The sequence below is a fragment of the Triticum dicoccoides genome, chromosome 6B, assembly GCF_002162155.2.
Source record: "Triticum dicoccoides isolate Atlit2015 ecotype Zavitan chromosome 6B, WEW_v2.0, whole genome shotgun sequence".
In the NCBI taxonomy this organism is placed as follows: Eukaryota; Viridiplantae; Streptophyta; class Magnoliopsida; order Poales; family Poaceae; genus Triticum; species Triticum dicoccoides.
In genome coordinates, this window is record NC_041391.1 from 147,881,254 (window position 1) to 147,887,399 (window position 6,146).

Below are 6,146 nucleotides of genomic sequence, written 5' to 3' on the forward strand. Positions count from 1 at the left end.
CCGCCTGGGCCCGGTGGGCCGGCGGCGCGGGGGCGTGGCGGAGGCCACGTGGCAGGGCCTGATTCGCCGGGGGCGCGGCGGCGGACGTGTCCGGCTCGCCCCGACGTGTCCGGCGGCGGAGGAGGAGCGGGCTAGGGTTTGGGGATCCGGAAATTCGGGGGAGTGCACATATTTATAGGTAGAGGAAGCTAGGAGAGTCCAAATGAGGAGCGGTTTTCGGCCACGCGATCGTGATCAAACGACCGAGAGCATGGAGGGGAGTTAGATGGGTTTTGGGCCACTTTGGAAGGGGTGTTGGCCGCAAAGAGAAAGGGGCTTTTACGGTTACCCGGTTAACCGTTGGAGTACCAAACGACCTCCAAATGGCATGAAACTTTACAGGCGGTCTACCGGTGTTATACAAGGCCACTTGGCAAACCTCGGGCCATTCCGAGAAAGTTTAATACCCACTCACAACAGGAGACGAAAAGGGGAACGCCGGAGAGCATAGGAGCGCCGGATTGCAAAACGGACAACGGGGAAAATGCTCGGATGCATGAGACGAACACGTATGCAAAATGAAATGCACAAGATGACATGGAAAAATGCAACATGCAAGCAAATGACATGGCAACAACGGCGAATAACTAGCGGACACCTGGCGCATCGAATCCGGGGCGTTACACTTTGGTAAAAGGGACACAAGGGTTTTATTGATTGTCGCCAACCCTCTCACATCACCATTGTAGAAGCATGACATTGCCGTCATGAAATCCTACCTTATGATATGCCAACATGTGGCATAGAAACGACTCGTGAATCTGTCTGGCCCTGGTGCTTTATCCGGAGGCATGGACTTAATAACCTTCTCAACTTCCTCCATGGAAAAGGGCTCCTCAAGGTGTGCAAGGTCCAACTGTGGCAATCCTAGAGCCTCCAAGTTAAGCGTGTGCCTCCTCGTTTCACAAGACCCAAAAGCCTCGCCATAATAATCATCCACCGCAACTGCCACGCTATCTTGGCCCGTGTATATATTTCCATTATGCCGCATCGTTCTGATTGTGTTTTATCTCTGCCGATGACTTGCTTGTTGGTGGAACAACCTAGTGTTGCCATCCCCATCTCGCAACTGAAGCAACCTCGACCTCTGCCGAGTAATAGATCTTTCAAAAGAGCACAAGCCCAACAACTTCCTTTTCAAGAACTTACGGAGCCCCATCTCAGCCTCAGTTAGTTGACGATCATCCATGGCGATATCCAGACGATTTATCACTTCCAATGCAATGCGTATTTGTAGCTTCACATTGCCAATCCATCAAACACTCCACCTCTAAAGAGCCACGGCCGTGGCTTTCAATTTGTCATGCAACATGAGGTATGCGTTTGATGCCACCGGGACCGAGTTCCACGCTGCCTGCACCGTATCCATGAAACCATCCGCCTGAAGGAAATATGCCCTAGAGGCAATAATAAAGTTATTATTTATTTCCTTATTTCATGATAAATGTTTATTATTCATGCTAGAATTGTATTAACCGGAAACATGATACATGTGTGAATACATAGACAAACTGAGTGTCACTAGTATGCCTCTACTTGACTAGCTCATTAATCAAAGATGGTTATGTTTCCTAGCCATGGACAAAGGGTTGTCATTTGATTAATGGGATCACATCATTAGGAGAATGATGTGATTGACTTGACCCATTCCGTTAGCTTAGCACTTGATCGTTTAGTATGTTGCTATTGCTTTCTTCATGACTTATACATGTTCCTATGACTATGAGATTATGCAACTCCCGTTTACCGGAGGAACACTTTGTGTGCTACCAAACGTCACAATGTAACTGGGTGATTATAAAGGTACTCTACAGGTGTCTCCGAAGGTACTTGTTGGGTTGGCGTATTTCGAGATTAGGATTTGTCACTCTGATTGTCGGAGAGGTATCTCTGGGCCCACTCGGTAATGCACATCACTATAAGCCTTGCAAGCAATGTAGCTAATGAGTTTGTTACGGAATGATGCATTACGTAACGAGTAAAGAGACTTGCCGGTAATGAGATTGAACTAGGTATTGAGATACTGATACGTCTCTAACATATCTATAATTTTTGATTGCTCCATGCTACTTTATCTACTATTTTGGACTATATTGGGCTTTATTTTCCACTTTTATATTATTTTTGGGACTAACCCATTAACCGGAGGCCTAGCCCAGAATTGATGTTTTTTTTGCCTATTTCAGTGTTTCGAAGAAACGGAATATCAAACGGATTCCAAACGGAATGAAACCTTCGGGAACGTGATTTTCTCACCGATCATGATCCAGGAGACTTGGACCCTGCTCCAAGGAACAAAAGAGGCGGTCACGAGGGTGGGGGCGTGCCCCCCTAGGGCGCGCCCCCCTGCCTCGTGGCCCCCCTGTTGCTCCACCGATGTACTCCTTCCTCCTATGTATACCTATGTATCCCCAAACAATCAGAAGGGGAGCCAAAAACCTAATTCCACCGCCGCAACCTTCTGTATCCACGAGATCCCATCTTGGGGCCTGTTCCGGAGCTCCGCCGGAGGGGGCATCCACCACGGAGGGCTTCTACATCAACACCATAGCCCCTCCGATGAAGTGTGAGTAGTTTACTTCAGACCTTCGGGTCCATAGCTAGTAGCTAGATGGCTCCTTCTCTCTTTTTGGATCTCAATACAATGTTCTCCCCCTCTCTCGTGGAGGTCTATTCGATGTAATCTTCTTTTTGCGGTGTGTTGTTGAGACTGATGAATTGTGGGTTTATGAGCCAGCTTATCTATGAATAATATTTGAATCTTCTCTGAATTCTTTTATGTATGATTGATTTATCTTTGCAAGTCTCTTCGAATTATCCGTTTGGTTTGGCCAACTAGATTGGTAGTTTTTGCAATGGGAGAAGTGCTTAGATTTGGGTTCAATCTTGCGGTGTCCTTTCCTAGTGACAGAATGGGCAGCAAGGCACGTATTGTATTCTTGCCATCGAGGATAACAAGATGGGGGTTTTATCATATTGCATGAATTTATCCCTCTACACCATGTCATCTTGCTTAAGGCGTTACTCTGTTTTTAACTTAATACTCTAGATGCATGCTGGATAGCGGTCGATGAGTGGAGTAATAGTAGTAGATGCAGAATCGTTTCGGTCTACTTGTCTTGGACGTGATGCCTATATACATGATCATACCTAGATATACTCATAATTATGCTCAGTTCTGTCAATTGCTCAATAGTAATTTGTTCACCCACCGTAGAATATCTATGCTCTTGAGAGAAGCCACTAGTGAAACCTATGGGCCCCGGGTCTATTCTCATCATATCAATCTCCATTACTTTATTACTTGCTTTGTTTTTACTTTGCCTTTTACTTTTCACTTTGCATCTATATACCAAAAATACCAAAAATATTATTTATCATCTCTATCAGATCTCACTCTTGTAAGTGACCGTGAAGGGATTGGCAACCCCTAATCGCGTTGGTTGCGAGGAGCTATCGTTTTGTGTAGGTACGAGGGACTTGTGCGTGGTCTCCTACTGGATTGATACGTTGGTTCTCAAAAACTAAGGGAAATACTTACGCTACTTTGCTGCATCATCCTCTCCTCTTCGGGGAAATCCAACGCAGTGCTCAAGAGGTAGCAAGAAGAATTTCTGGTGCCGTTTCCGGGGAGGCTCACGCAAGAGCAAGTCAACCATACCAAGTACCCATCACAATCCCTATCTCTCGCATTACATTATTTGTCATTTGCCTCTCATTTTCCTCTCCCTCACTTCACCCTTGCCGTTTTATTCGCCCTCTCTTTCCCAATCTCCTTCTCTTTTTCCCATTCCTTTTCCCGTTGCCTTTCTGTTTGCTTGTGTGTTGGATTACTTGTTGCCATGGCACAAGATAATACCAAATTGTGTGACTTCTTGAATACCAATAATAATGATTTCCTTAGTAATCCGATTGCTCCTCTTAATAATGACGAGTCTTGTGAAATCAATACCGCTTTGCTGAATCTTGTTATGAAAGATCAATTTGCCGGCCTTCCTAGTGAAGATGCCACTACTCATCTAAACAATTTTGTTGATTTGTGTGATATGCAAAAGAAGAGAGATACGGATAACAATATTGTCAAATTGAAGTTATTTCCGTTTTCACTTAGAGATCGTGCTAAAAGTTTGGTTTTTGTCTTTGCCTAAAAATAGTATTGATTCTTGGAATAAGTGCAAATATGCTTTTATCTCTAAGTATTTTCCTCCCGCTAAGATCATCACTCTTAGGAATGATATTATGAATTTTAAACAACTTGATCATGAGCATGTTTCCCAATCTTGGGAAAGAATGAAACTGATGCTTCATAATTGCCCTACTCATGGTTTGAATTTATGGATGATCATACAAAATTTTTTATGCCGGATTGAATTTTGCTTCTAGAAATCTTTTAGATTCGGCTGCGGGAGGCACGTTTATGGAAATTACGTTAGGAGATGCTACAAAATTGCTTGATAATATTATGGCTAATTATTCTCAATGGCACACCGAAAGATCTTCTAGTAAAAAAGTGCATGCTATAGAAGAAATCAATGTTTTGAGTGAAAAGATGGATGAACTTATGAAGATGTTTGCTACTAAAAATACTCCTCTTTATCCCAATGATATATCTTTGTCTACTTTGGTTGAGAATAATAATGAATCTATGGATGTGAATTTTGTTAGTAGGAATAGTTTTGGAAACAACGCGTATAGAGGGAATTTTAATCCTAGGCCTTATCCTAGTAATCCTTCTAATAATTATGGAAATTCCTACAACAACTCTTATGGAAATTTTAATAAGATGCCCTCTAAATTTGAGAGTAGTGTTAAAGAGTTTATGAATTCACAAAAGAATTTTAATGCTTTGCTTGATGAGAAATTGCTTAAAGTTGATGATTTGGCTAGGAGCGTTGATAGAATTTCTCTTGAAATTGATTATTTAAAGCTTATATATATTCCTCCTAAGCATGATATCAATGAGTCTCTCAAAGCCATGAGAATTTCCATTGATGAGTGCAAAGAAAGAACCGCTAGGATGCGTGCTTCCAAAGATGCCTTTATTAAAGCATGTTCTTCCAATCCCTATGAAAATCAAGATGAAGATCTAAAGGTTATTGATGTGTCCCCCATTAAATCTTTGTTTTGCAATATGAATCTTGATGAAATCGAATATGATCTTCCTTTACCTAGAAGGCGTTCTAAGAATTCGGAGTTTCTAGATCTTGATGATGAAATTGATAAAAGTAGGATTGAAAGAAATAAAAGCCTAGATGTTGCTAAAACCACTATTTTGGATCTCAAGGAATTTAATTATGAAAATTGCTCTTTAATTGATTGTATTTCCTTGTTGCTATCCGTGCTAGATTCTCCTCATGCTTATAGTCAAAATAAGGCCTTTACCGAACACATTATTGATGCCTTGATGCAATCTTATGAAGAAAAACTTGAGTTGAAAGTTTCTATCCCCAGAAAACTCTATGATGAGTGGGAACCTACTATTAAAATTAAAATTAAAGATTATGAGTTTCATGCTTTGTGTGATTTGGGTGCTAGTGTCTCTACTATTCCCAAAACTTTGTGTGATTTGCTAGATTTCCATGACTTTGATGACTGCTCTCTAAACTTGCATCTTGCGGATTCCACTATTAAAAAGCCTATGGGAAGAATTAATGATGTTATTATTGTCGCAAATAGGAATTATGTGCCCGTAGATTTTATCATTCTTGATATAGATTGCAATCCTTCATGTCCTATTATTCTTGGTAGACCTTTCCTTAGAACGATTGGTGCAATTATTGATATGAAGGAAGAGAATATTAGATTCGAATTTCCCCTAAAGAAGGGCATGGAACACTTCCCTAGAAATAAAATAAAATTACCATATGAATCTATCATAAGAGCCACTTATGGATTGCCTACCAAAGATGGCAATACCTAGATCTATCCTTGCTTTTATGCCTAGCTAGGGGCGTTAAACGATAGCGCTTGTTGGGAGGCAACCCAATTTTATTTTTTATTTTTTGTTTTTGCTTTTGTTTAGGAATAAATAATCCATCTAGACTCTGTTTAGATGTGGTTTTATCTTTTAATTAGTGTCTGTGCCAAGTAGAACCTATAGCATAACC